Source organism: Salmo salar, chromosome 09 (assembly GCF_965601325.2).
Source record: "Salmo salar chromosome 09, fSalSal1, whole genome shotgun sequence".
Taxonomy (NCBI): Eukaryota; Metazoa; Chordata; class Actinopteri; order Salmoniformes; family Salmonidae; genus Salmo; species Salmo salar.
This window is the reverse complement of record NC_138299.1, coordinates 143,580,673-143,595,654: the sequence shown is the minus strand read 5'-3', so window position 1 is coordinate 143,595,654 and position 14,982 is coordinate 143,580,673.

Genomic DNA, 14,982 nt, shown 5'->3' with positions numbered 1-14,982 from the left:
GCGACAGGGGAGCTTCTGATTTTCCACGGTGATAGATTTTGTCATAATTTGGACGTGTTTTATATCTAATTTCCTCTCCTGTGAATTCTCTTAAGAAAGCAAGCTTCTAAAAACAGACTCGGACGGAAATGACCTGCTGCTTTAAATAGACCTGCCTTCCACAGAGAGAGACAGAGAGAAGACAGGGGAACGGTGAAACTCTGCCAATGTACCCCATTAACTCTGAAAGTAATGTTGGTACTAGTCTTCATAGCAATGCACATATTTTACTTTGTAGTATATAGGATTTTATAATGTCATATCTTGTTTATTGATATACAGGTCTGCGATCGGCGAGTAGCCTAGTGGTTAACAAGAGCATTGGCCCAGTAAGCGAAAGGTCACTGGTTTGAATCCCCTGACTGACTAGGTGAACAATATGCTAGTGTGTCCTAGAGCAAGGCACTTAACCCTCATTGCTCCTGTAAGTCGCTAAATGTAAGTTCTAAATTACGTAAATGTTTCTTAATTTGACCAGTTTCGTTGCAGGAGTAAAAAAATGAGAATTTCTAATGGGAAATTAGTTTTGGTAGGCTACAGGAAGCTATAGTGTAGCCTACGTCTGCATTTCGGATACACTTGTATGTCATAGCGGAGACCAATATATTTTCTGTGTTATTAAGCTACAGTTGAAGTCGGAAGTTTACATACACCTTAGCCAAATACATTAAACTCAGTATTTCACAATTCCTGACATTTAATCCTAATAAAATTTCCCTGTCTTAGTTCAGTTAGGATCACCACTTTATTTTAGGAATGTGAAATGTCAGAATAATATTAGAGAGAATGATTTGTTTCAGCTTTAATTTCTTTCATCACATTCCCAGCGGGTCAGAAGTTTACATCAGTATACACTCAATCAGTATACGGAAGCATTGCCTTGAAATTGTTTAACTTGGGTCAAACGTTTCGTGTAGCCTTCCACAATAAGTTGGGTGCATTTTGGCCCATTCCTCCTGACAGAGCTGGTGTAACTGACTCAGGTTTGTAGGCCTCCTTGCTCGCACACGCTTTGTCAGTTCTGCCCACAAATCTTCTGTAGGCTTGAGGTCAGGGCTTTGTGATGGCCACTCCAATACCTTTTCTGTCCTTAAGCCATTTTGCCACAACTTTGGAAGTATGCTTGGGGTCATTGTCCATTTGGAAGACCCATTTGTGACCAAGCTTTAACTTCCTGACTGATGTCTTGAGATGTTGCTTCAATATATCCACATAATTTTCCTACCACATGATGCCATCTATTTTGTGAAGTGCACCAGTCCCTCCTGCAGCAAAGCACCCCCACAACATGATGCTGCCACCCCCGTGCTTCACGGTTGGTATGGTGTTCTTCGGCTTGGTGTTCTTCCCCTTTTTCCTTCAAACATAACGATGGTCATTATGGCCAAACAGTTCTATTTTTGTTTCATCAGACCAGAGGACATTTCTCCAAAAAGTACGATCTTTGTCCCCATGTGCAGTTGCAAACCGTAGTCTGGCTTTTTTATGGCAGTTTTGGAGTAGTGGCTTCTTCCTTGCTGAGCGGCCTTTTAGGTTATGTCGATATAGGATTTGTTTTACTGTGGATATAGATACTTTGCTACCCGTTTCCTCCAGCATCTTCACAAGGTCCTTTGCTTTTGTTCTGGGATTGATTTGCACTTTTCGCACCAAAGTACGTTCATCTCTAGGAGACGGAACACGTCTCCTTCATTTTACATTTACATTTTAGTCATTTAGCAGACGCTCTTATCCAGAGCGACTTACAGTAGAGTGCATACATTTTATTACATTTTTAAAGACTAGTACCAACATTCCTTCCTGAGCGGTATGGCGGCTGCGTGGTCCCATGGTATTTATACTTGTGTATTATTGTTTGTACAGATGAACGTGGTACCTTCAGGCGTTTGGAAATTGCTCCCAAGGATGAACCAGACTTGAAGAGGTCTAAAAAAAAAAAAAAATCTGAGGTCTTGGCTGATTTTTGATTTTCCAATGATGTCAAGCAAAGATGCACTGAGTTTGAAGGTAGGCCTTGAAATACATCCACAGGTACACCTCCAATTGACTCAAATGATGTCAATTAGCCTATCAGAAGCTTCTAAAGCCATGACATCATTTTCTGGAATTTTCCAAGATGTTTAAAGGCACAGTCAACTTAGTTTTAAAGGCACAGTCAACTTAGTGTATGTCAACTTCTGACCCACTGGAATTGTGATACAGTGAATTATAAGTGAAAGAATCTGTCTGTAAACAATTGTTGGAAAAATTACTTGTGTCATGCACAAAGTAGATGTCCTAACCGACTTGCCAAAACTATAGTTTGTTAACAAGAAATTTGTGGGGTGGTTGAAAAATGAGTTTTAATGACTCCAACCTAAGTGTATGTAAACTTCCGACTTCAACTGTGTATAAAACGATGGTTGTTGATGTGTATTGCGGCATTTCAGATACATTTTTGTACATTTGAATGTCGCAGTAATAGGACCTACAGTAGTGGGACATTTAGTCTGTCTGGTGCTTTCGCATTTGAGCGAGTGAGAAAATGTATGTAAATCGTATGTAAATCAAGAGGCTCATTTGAATTTCAGCACAGGAAAATTCTTAACAGCTGAGTGATCAAATTAAGATATGGCATCTGTACAGTTCCTTTTTTTATAAAGTACAGTATATCAATTTTCACAATTGTAACTTTTTATCAGAGCTGTGTGTGGTAAGTCTAAATTAGAGCAGCATTACCTAATGCCGAAAGACAGCACTAATATAACTGAAAGTTGATTTATTGGAGTGGTCAACAATGAGGCATATTTGTGTCTCCTTTTGCCATCTTCTCCAATATTTCATTTTTATCATGATGTGTGTGCTGCTGACCATCTGTTTTCTGCTCCAATTACAAACTCTCCAAGGCACATTCCCCCCAGCATTCCTGTGCTGTGAACCCCAACCTCTCCACTCCTGTGCCTCCAGCAGCACTGTCTGTCCATGTTGAAAACTAATTGGGTGGTTGCTCCCCATTAGAGTCATCATAGCTGGGTCATTCTGCTCTGTTGTAGAGGACAGAGGACATCCCCACCATAAAAATATAGCTGGAGACTGATTTCAATAATTATGTAATACTTTTGTCATGTGAGTTCAGGTTTAGAAAATCTAAGAAATCTATTTCTTAATTGGGCCCAGCCAGACATAGAGACCCTGCATTGAGGTGAGAGATACTGAACGACTGAGCGTCATTTGCAATAGGCCTATTGACACTCTAGCCACGTAAACAAACCTAAATCTTCAGTTGCTAACTCTCCGGTTGCTATCTTCATGGATCTTTGATTATTTTCCCGGTGTCAATAAAATGAAGTTAATGAATAATCTGGGTGGAACATCCTTGTAGGGTATTTTTCTGTCAGAGGGATTATCCAGTCTTGAGAAGGAGCCTATAGTAAGCCTACACCACAGACAAAGAGAGACTATAGTAAGCCTACTCCCCAGACACAGAGAGAGAGAAAGACTATTGTAAGCCTACTCCCCAGACACAGAGAGAGAGAGACTAAAGTAAACCTACTCCCCAGACACAGAGAGAGAGAAAGACTAAAGTAAACCTACTCCCCAGACACACAGAGAGAGAGAGAGAGAGAGAGACTATAGTAAACCAACTCCCCAGACACAGAGAGAGAGAGAGAGACTATAGTAAACCTACTCCCCAGACACAGAGAGAGAGAGAGTGAGAGAGAGACTATAGTAAACCTACTCCCCAGACACAGAGAGAGAGAGACTATAGTAAACCTACTCCCCAGACACAGAGAGAGAGAGAGAGAGAGACTATAGTAAACCTACTCCCCAGACAAGGAGAGAGAGACTATAGTAAACCTACTCCCCAGACACAGAGAGAGAGACTATAGTAAACCTACTCCCCAGACACAGAGAGAGAGAGAGAGAGACTATAGTAAACCTACTCCCCAGACAAGGAGAGAGAGACTATAGTAAACCTACTCCCCAGACACAAAGAGAGAGAGAACATAGTAAACCTACTCCCCAGACACAGAGAGAGAGAGAACATAGTAAACCTACTCCCCAGACACAGAGAGAGAGAGAGACTATAGTAAACCTACTCCCCAGACACAGAGAGAGAGAGAGACTATAGTAAACCTACTCCCCAGACACAGAGAGAGAGAGAGACTATAGTAAACCTACTCCCCAGACACAGAGAGAGAGAGAGAGAGAGACTATAGTAAACCTACTCTCCAGACACAGAGAGAGAGAGAACATAGTAAACCTACTCCCCAGACACAGAGAGAGAGAGAGACTAAAGTAAACCTACTCCCCAGACACAGAGAGAGAGAGAGACTATAGTAAACCTACTCTCCAGACACAAAGAGAGAGAGAACATAGTAAACCTACTCCCCAGACACAGAGAGAGAGAGAACATAGTAAACCTACTCCCCAGACACAGAGAGAGAGAGAGACTAAAGTAAACCTACTCCCCAGACACAGAGAGAGAGAGAGACTATAGTAAACCTACTCCCCAGACACAGAGAGAGAGAGAGAGAGAGAGAGACTATGGTAAACCTACTCTCCAGACACAGAGAGAGAGACTATAGTAAACCTACTCCCCAGACACAGAGAGAGAGAGAATATAGTAAACCTACTCCCCAGACACAGAGAGAGAGAGACTAAAAACCTACTCCCCAAGAGAGAGAGAGACTATAGTAAACCTACTCCCCAGACACAGAGAGAGAGAGAGACTATAGTAAACCTACTCCCCAGACACAGAGAGAGAATATAGTAAACCTACTCCAAAGACAGAGAGAGAGAGAATATAGTAAACCTACTCCCCGGACACAGAGAGAGAATATAGTAAACCTACTCCCCAGACACAGAGAGAGAATATAGTAAACCTACTCCAAAGACACAGAGAGAGAATATAGTAAACCTACTCCAAAGACAGAGAGAGAGAGAATATAGTAAACCTACTCCCCGGACACAGAGAGAGAATATAGTAAACCTACTCCCCAGACACAGAGAGAGAATATAGTAAACCTACTCCAAAGACACAGAGAGAGAATATAGTAAACCTACTCCAAAGACAGAGAGAGAGAGAATATAGTAAACCTACTCCCCAGACACAGAGAGAGAATATAGTAAACCTACTCCAAAGACAGAGAGAGAGAGAATATAGTAAACCTACTCCCCGGACACAGAGAGAGAGAATATAGTAAACCTACTCCCCAGACACAGAGAGAGAGAATATAGTAAACCTACTCCCCAGACACACAGAGAGAGAGAATATAGTAAACCTACTCCCCGGACACAGAGAGAGAGAGAGAATATAGTAAACCTACTCCCCAGACACACAGAGAGAGAGAGAATATAGGAAACCTACTCCCCAGACACACAGAGAGAAAGAGAGAGAGAGAGAGAGAGAGAGAGAGAATATAGTAAACCTACTCCCCAGACACAGAGAGAGAATATAGTAAACCTACTCCCCAGACACAGAGAGAGAGAATATAGTAAACCTACTCCCCAGACACAGAGAGAGAGAATATAGTAAACGTACTCCCCAGACACAGAGAGAGAGAATATAGTAAACCTACTCCCCAGACACAGAGAGTGAGAATATAGTAAACCTACTCCCCAGACACAGAGAGAGAGAGAGAGAGAATATAGTAAACCTAATCCCCAGACACAGAGAGAGAGAGAATATAGTAAACCTACTCCCCAGACACAGAGAGAGAGAGACTATAGTAAACCTACTCCACAGACACAGAGAGAGAGAATATAGTAAACCTACTCCCCAGACACAGAGAGAGAGAATATAGTAAACCTACTCCCCAGACACAGAGAGAGAGAGAATATAGTAAACCTACTCCCCAGACACACAGAGAGAGAGAATATAGTAAACCTACTCCCCAGACACACAGAGAGAGAGAGAATATATTAAACCTACTCCCCAGACACATAGAGAGAGAATATAGTAAACCTACTCCCCAGACACAGAGAGTGAGATAAAAAAGTAAACCTACTCCCCAGACACAGAGAGAGAGAATATAGTAAACCTACTCCCCAGACACAGAGAGAGAGAATATAGTAAACCTACAAGAAAAACACAGAGTGAGAGAGAATATAGTAAACCTACTCCCCAGACACAGAGAGAGAGAGAATATAGTAAACCTACTCCCCAGACACAGAGAGAGAGAATATAGTAAACCTACTCCCCAGACACAGAGAGAGAGAGAATATAGTAAACCTACTCCCCGGACACAGAGAGAGAGAGAGAATATAGTAAACCTACTCCCCAGACACAGAGAGAGAGAGAAAAAAGTAAACCTACTCCCCAGACACAGAGAGAGAGAATATAGTAAACCTACTCCCCAGACACAGAGAGAGAGACTATAGTAAACCTACAAGAAAAACACAGAGAGAGAGAGAATATAGTAAACCTACTCCCCAGACACAGAGAGAGAGACTATAGTAAACCTACTCCCCAGACACACAGAGAGAGAGAGAATATAGTAAACCTACTCCCCAGACACACAGAGAGAGAGAATATAGTAAACCTACTCCCCAGACACACAGAGAGAGAGAGAATATAGTAAACCTACTCCCCAGACACACAGAGAGATAGAGAATATAGTAAACCTACTCCCCAGACACACAGAGAGAGAGAGAATATAGTAAACCTACTCCCCAGACACACAGAGAGAGAGAGAATATAGTAAACCTACTCCCCAGACACACAGAGAGAGAGAGAATATAGTAAACCTACTCCCCAGACACACAGAGAGAGAGAGAATATAGGAATCCTACTCCCCAGACACACAGAGAGAAAGAGAGAGAGAGAGAGAGGACATAGTAAACCTGCTCCCCAGACACAGAGAGAGAGAATATAGTAAACCTACTCCCCAGACACAGAGAGAGAGACTATAGTAAACCTACTCCCCAGACACAGAGAGAGAGAATATAGTAAACCTACTCCCCAGACACAGAGAGAGAGAATATAGTAAACCTACTCCCCAGACACAGAGAGAGAGAGAGAATATAGTAAACCTACTCCCCAGACACACAGAGAGAGAGAGAATATAGTAAACCTACTCCCCAGACACACAGAGAGAGAGAGAATATAGGAAACCTACTCCCCAGACACACAGAGAGAAAGAGAGAGAGAGAGAGAGGATATAGTATACCTGCTCCCCAGACACAGAGAGAGAGAGAATATAGTAAACCTACTCCCCAGACACAGAGAGAGAGAGAGAATATAGTAAACCTACAAGAAAAACACACAGAGAGAGAGAATATAGTAAACCTACTCCCCAGACACAGAGTGAGAGAATATAGTAAACCTACTCCCCAGACACAGAGAGAGAGAGAGAATATAGTAAACCTACTCCCCAGACACACAGAGAGAGAGAGAATATAGTAAACCTACTCCCCAGACACACAGAGAGAGAGAGAATATAGGAAACCTACTCCCCAGACACACAGAGAGAAAGAGAGAGAGAGAGAGAGGATATAGTATACCTGCTCCCCAGACACAGAGAGAGAGAGAATATAGTAAACCTACTCCCCAGACACAGAGAGTGAGAATATAGTAAACCTACTCCCCAGACACAGAGAGAGAGAATATAGTAAACCTACTCCCCAGACACAGAGAGAGAGAATATAGTAAACCTACTCCCCAGACAGAGAGAGAGAGAAAATATAGTCAACCTACTCCCCAGACACAGAGAGAGAGAGAATATAGTAAACCTACTCCCCAGACACAGAGAGAGAGAATATAGTAAACCTACTCCCCAGACACAGAGAGAGAGAGAATATAGTTAACCTACTCCCCAGACACAGAGAGAGAGAATATAGTAAACCTACTCCCCAGACACAGAGAGAGAGAATATAGTAAACCTACTCCCCAGACACAGAGAGAGAGATAAAAAAAGTAAACCTACTCCCCAAACACAGAGAGAGAGAATATAGTAAACCTACTCCCCAGACACAGAGAGAGAGACTATAGTAAACCTACTCCCAGACACACAGAGAGAGAGAATATAGTAAACCTACTCCCCAGACACAGAGAGAGAGAATATAGTAAACCTACTCCCCAGACACAGAGAGAGAGAATATAGTAAACCTACTCCCCAGACACAGAGAGAGAGAATATAGTAAACCTACTCCCCAGACACAGAGAGAGAGAGAATATAGTAAACCTACTCCCCGGACACAGAGAGAGAGAGAATATAGGAAACCTACTCCCCAGACACACAGAGAGAGAATATAGTAAACCTACTCCCCAGACACAGAGAGAGAGACTATAGTAAACCTACAAGAAAAACACAGAGAGAGAGAGAATATAGTAAACCTACTCCCCAGACACAGAGAGAGAGACAATAGTAAACCTACTCCCCAGACACACAGAGAGAGAGAGAATATAGTAAACCTACTCCCCAGACACACAGAGAGAGAGAATATAGTAAACCTACTCCCCAGACACAGAGAGAGAGAGAGACTATAGTAAACCTACTCCCAGACACAAGAGAGAGAGAGAATATAGTAAACCTACTCCCCAGACACAAGAGAGAGAGAGATATAGTAAACCTACTCCCCAGACACACAGAGAGAGAGAGAATATAGTAAACCTACTCCCCAGACACACAGAGAGAGAGAGAATATAGTAAACCTACTCCCCAGACACACAGAGAGAGAGAGAATATAGGAATCCTACTCCCCAGACACACAGAGAGAAAGAGAGAGAGAGAGAGAGAGAGAGGACATAGTAAACCTGCTCCCCAGACACAGAGAGAGAGAATATAGTAAACCTACTCCCCAGACACAGAGAGAGAGACTATAGTAAACCTACTCCCCAGACACAGAGAGAGAGAATATAGTAAACCTACTACCCAGACACAGAGAGAGAGACTATAGTAAACCTACAAGAAAAACACACAGAGAGAGAGAATATAGTAAACCTACTCCCCAGACACAGAGAGTGAGAGAATATAGTAAACCTACTCCCCAGACACAGAGAGAGAGAGAGAATATAGTAAACCTACTCCCCAGACACACAGAGAGAGAGAGAATATAGTAAACCTACTCCCCAGACACAGAGAGAGAGAGAGAATATAGTAAACCTACTCCCCAGACACACAGAGAGAGAGAGAATATAGTAAACCTACTCCCCAGACACAGAGAGAGAGAGAATATAGTAAACCTACTCCCCAGACACACAGAGAGAGAGAGAATATAGTAAACCTACTCCCCAGACACACAGAGAGAGAGAGAATATAGTAAACCTACTCCCCAGACACACAGAGAGAGAGAGAATATAGTAAACCTACTCCCCAGACACACAGAGAGAGAGAGAATATAGTAAACCTACTCCCCAGACACACAGAGAGAGAGAGAATATAGTAAACCTACTCCCCAGACACACAGAGAGAGAGAGAATATAGTAAACCTGCTCCCCAGACACAGAGAGAGAGAATATAGTAAACCTACTCCCCAGACACAGAGAGAGAGACTATAGTAAACCTACTCCCCAGACACAGAGAGAGAGAATATAGTAAACCTACTCCCCAGACACAGAGAGAGAGACTATAGTAAACCTACTCCCCAGACACAGAGAGAGAGAATATAGTAAACCTACTCCCCAGACACAGAGAGTGAGAGAATATAGTAAACCTACTCCCCAGACACAGAGAGAGAGAGAGAATATAGTAAACCTACTCCCCAGACACACAGAGAGAGAGAGAATATAGTAAACCTACTCCCCAGACACACAGAGAGAGAGAGAATATAGGAAACCTACTCCCCAGACACACAGAGAGAAAGAGAGAGAGAGAGAGAGGATATAGTATACCTGCTCCCCAGACACAGAGAGAGAGAATATAGTAAACCTACTCCCCAGACACAGAGAGAGAGAGAATATAGTAAACCTACTCCCCAGACACAGAGAGAGAGAATATAGTAAACCTACTCCCCAGACACAGAGAGAGAGAATATAGTAAACCTACTCCCCAGACACAGAGAGAGAGAATATAGTAAACCTACTCCCCAGACACAGAGAGAGAGAATATAGTAAACCTACTCCCCAGACACAGAGAGAGAGAATATAGTAAACCTACTCCCCAGACACAGAGAGAGAGAATATAGTAAACCTACTCCCCAGACACAGAGAGAGAGAGAATATAGTAAACCTACTCCCCAGACACAGAGAGAGAGAGAATATAGTAAACCTACTCCCCAGACACAGAGAGAGAGAGAATATAGTAAACCTACTCCCCAGACACAGAGAGAGAGAGATATAGTAAACCTACTCCCCAGACACAGAGAGAGAGAGAAAAAAGTAAACCTACTCCCCAGACACAGAGAGAGAGAATATAGTAAACCTACTCCCCAGACACAGAGAGAGAGAATATAGTAAACCTACTCCCCAGACACAGAGAGAGAGAATATAGTAAACCTACTCCCCAGACACAGAGAGAGAGAGAATATAGTAAACCTACTCCCCAGACACAGAGAGAGAGAGAATATAGTAAACCTACTCCCCAGACACACAGAGAGAGAGAATATAGTAAACCTACTCCCCAGACACACAGAGAGAGAGAATATAGGAAACCTACTCCCCAGACACACAGAGAGAAAGAGAGAGAGAGAGAGAGAGAGAATATAGTAAACCTACTCCCCAGACACAGAGAGAGAATATAGTAAACCTACTCCCCAGACACAGAGAGAGACAGAATATATTAAACCTACTCCCCAGACACAGAGAGAGAGAATATAGTAAACCTACTCCCCAGACACAGAGAGAGAGATATAGTAAACCTACTCCCCAGACACAGAGAGAGAGAATATAGTAAACCTACTCCCCAGACACAGAGAGAGAGAATATAGTAAACCTACTCCCCAGACACAGAGAGAGAGAATATAGTAAACCTACTCCCCAGACACAGAGAGAGAGAATATAGTAAACCTACTCCCCAGACACAGAGAGAGAGAATATAGTAAACCTACTCCCCAGACAGAGAGAGAGAGAGAATATAGTAAACCTACTCCCCAGACACAGAGAGAGAGAATATAGTAAACCTACTCCCCAGACAGAGAGAGAGAGAAAATTGTAAACCTACTCCCCAGACACAGAGAGAGAGAATATTTTAAACCTACTCCCCAGACACAGAGAGAGAGACTATAGTAAACCTACTCCCAGACACAGAGAGAGAGAGAATATAGTAAACCTACTCCCCAGACACAGAGAGAGAGAGAATATAGTAAACCTACTCCCCAGACACAGAGAGAGAGAGAGAATATAGTAAACCTACTCCCCAGACACACAGAGAGAGAGAGAATATAGGAAACCTACTCCCCAGACACACAGAGAGAAAGAGAGAGAGAGAGAGAGACGAGAGAGAGAGAATATAGTAAACCTACTCCCCAGACACAGAGAGAGAATATAGTAAACCTACTCCCCAGACACAGAGAGAGAGAATATAGTAAACCTACTCCCCAGACACAGAGAGAGAGAATATAGTAAACCTACTCCCCGGACACAGAGAGAGAGAATATAGTAAACCTACTCCCCAGACACAGAGAGAGAGAATATAGTAAACCCACTCCCCAGACACAGAGAGAGAGAGAGAATATAGTAAACCTACTCCCCAGACACAGAGAGAGACAGAATATATTAAACCTACTCCCCAGACACAGAGAGAGAGAATATAGTAAACCTACTCCCCAGACACAGGGAGAGAGAATATAGTAAACCTACTCCCCAGACACAGAGAGAGAGAATATAGTAAACCTACTCCCCAGACACAGAGAGAGAGAATATAGTAAACCTACTCCCCAGACACACAGAGAGAGAGAGAATATAGTAAACCTACTCCCCAGACACAGAGAGAGAGAGAATATAGTAAACCTACTCCCCAGACACAGAGAGAGAGAGACTATAGTAAACCTAGTCCCCAGACACAGAGAGAGAGAATATAGTAAACCTACTCCCCAGACACAGAGAGAGAGAATATAGTAAACCTACTCCCCAGACACAGAGAGAGAGAGAATATAGTAAACCTACTCCCCAGACACACAGAGAGAGAGAATATAGTAAACCTACTCCCCAGACACACAGAGAGAGAGAGAATATATTAAACCTACTCCCCAGACACATAGAGAGAGAATATAGTAAACCTACTCCCCAGACACAGAGAGGAGAGAATATAGTAAACCTACTCCCCAGACACAGAGAGAGAGAATATAGTAAACCTACTCCCCAGACACAGAGAGAGAGACTATAGTAAACCTACTCCCCAAACACAGAGAGAGAGAGAATATAGTAAACCTACTCCCCAGACACAGAGAGAGAGAATATAGTAAACCTACTCCCCAGACACAGAGAGAGAGAATATAGTAAACCTACTCCCCAGACAAAGAGAGAGAGAATATAGTAAACCTACTCCCCAGACACAGAGAGAGAGAGAATATAGTAAACCTACTCCCCAGACACAGAGAGAGAGAGAGAATATAGTAAACCTACTCCCCAGACACAGAGAGAGAGAGAAAAAAGTAAACCTACTCCCCAGACACAGAGAGAGAGAATATAGTAAACCTACTCCCCAGACACAGAGAGAGAGACTATAGTAAACCTACTCCCAGACACAGAGAGAGAGAGAATATAGTAAACCTACTCCTCAGACACAGAGAGAGAGAATATAGTAAACCTACTCCCCAGACACAGAGAGAGAGAGAATATAGTAAACCTACTCCCCGGACACAGAGAGAGAGAGAATATAGTAAACCTACTCCCCAGACACACAGAGAGAGAGAGAATATAGGAAACCTACTCCCCAGACACACAGAGAGAGAGAGAGAGAGAGAGAGAGAGAGAGAGAGAGAGAATATAGTAAACCTACTCCCCAGACACAGAGAGAGAGAATATAGTAAACCTACTCCCCAGACACAGAGAGAGAGAGAATATAGTAAACCTACTCCCCAGACACAGAGAGAGAGAATATATTAAACCTACTCCCCAGACACAGAGAGAGAGAATATAGTAAACCTACTCCCCAGACACAGAGAGAGAGAATATAGTAAACCTACTCCCCAGACACAGAGAGAGAGAATATAGTAAACCTACTCCCCAGACACAGAGAGAGAGAGAATATAGTAAACCTACTCCCCAGACACAGAGAGAGAGAATATAGTAAACCTACTCCCCAGACAGAGAGAGAGAGAAAATTTTAAACCTACTCCCCAGACACAGAGAGAGAGAATATTTTAAACCTACTCCCCAGACACAGAGAGAGAGACTATAGTAAACCTACTCCCAGACACAGAGAGAGAGAGAATATAGTAAACCTACTCCCCAGACACAGAGAGAGAGAGAATATAGTAAACCTACTCCCCAGACACACAGAGAGAGAGAGAATATAGTAAACCTACTCCCCAGACACACAGAGAGAGAGAGAATATAGGAAACCTACTCCCCAGACACAGAGAGAGAAATATAGTAAACCTACTCCCCAGACACAGAGAGAGAGAGAATATAGTAAACCTACTCCCCAGACACAGAGAGAGAATATAGTAAACCTACTCCCCAGACACAGAGAGAGAGAATATAGTAAACCTACTCCCCAGACACAGAGAGAGAGAATATAGTAAACCTACTCCCCAGACACAGAGAGAGAGAATATAGTAAACCTACTCCCCAGACACAGAGAGAGAGAATATAGTAAACCTACTCCCCAGACACAGAGAGAGAGAGAGAATATAGTAAACCTACTCCCCAGACACAGAGAGAGAGAGAATATAGTAAACCTACTCCCCAGACACAGAGAGAGAGAATATAGTAAACCTACTCCCCAGACACAGGGAGAGAGAATATAGTAAACCTACTCCCCAGACACAGAGAGAGAGAATATAGTAAACCTACTCCCCAGACACAGAGAGTGAGAATATAGTAAACCTACTCCCCAGACACACGAGAGAGAGAGAATATAGTAAACCTACTCCCCAGACACAGAGAGAGAGAGAATATAGTAAACCTACTCCCCAGACACAGAGAGAGAGAGACTATAGTAAACCTACTCCCCAGACACAGAGAGAGAGAATATAGTAAACCTACTCCCCAGACACAGAGAGAGAGAATATAGTAAACCTACTCCCCAGACACAGAGAGAGAGAGAATATAGTAAACCTACTCCCCAGACACACAGAGAGAGAGAATATAGTAAACCTACTCCCCAGACACACAGAGAGAGAGAGAATATATTAAACCTACTCCCCAGACACATAGAGAGAGAATATAGTAAACCTACTCCCCAGACACAGAGAGAGAGACTATAGTAAACCTACTCCCCAGACACAGAGAGAGAGAATATAGTAAACCTACTCCCCAGACACAGAGAGAGAGACTATAGTAAACCTACTCCCCAGACACAGAGAGAGAGAGAATATAGTAAACCTACTCCCCAGACACAGAGAGAGAGAATATAGTAAACCTACTCCCCAGACACAGAGAGAGAGAATATAGTAAACCTACTCCCCAGACACAGAGAGAGAGAATATAGTAAACCTACTCCCCAGACACAGAGAGAGAGAGAATATAGTAAACCTACTCCCCAGACACAGAGAGAGAGAATATAGTAAACCTACTCCCAGACACAGAGAGAGAGACTATAGTAAACCTACTCCCCAGACACAGAGAGAGAGAGAGAATATAGTAAACCTACTCCCCAGACACAGAGAGAGAGAGAAAAAAGTAAACCTACTCCCCAGACACAGAGAGAGAGAATATAGTAAACCTACTCCCCAGACACAGAGAGAGAGACTATAGTAAACCTACAAGAAAAACACAGAGAGAGAGAGAATATAGTAAACCTACTCCCCAGACACACAGAGAGAGAGAGAGAATATAGTAAACCTACTCCCCAGACACACAGAGAGAGAGAATTTAGTAAACCTTCTCCCCAGACACACAGAGAGAGAGAGAATATA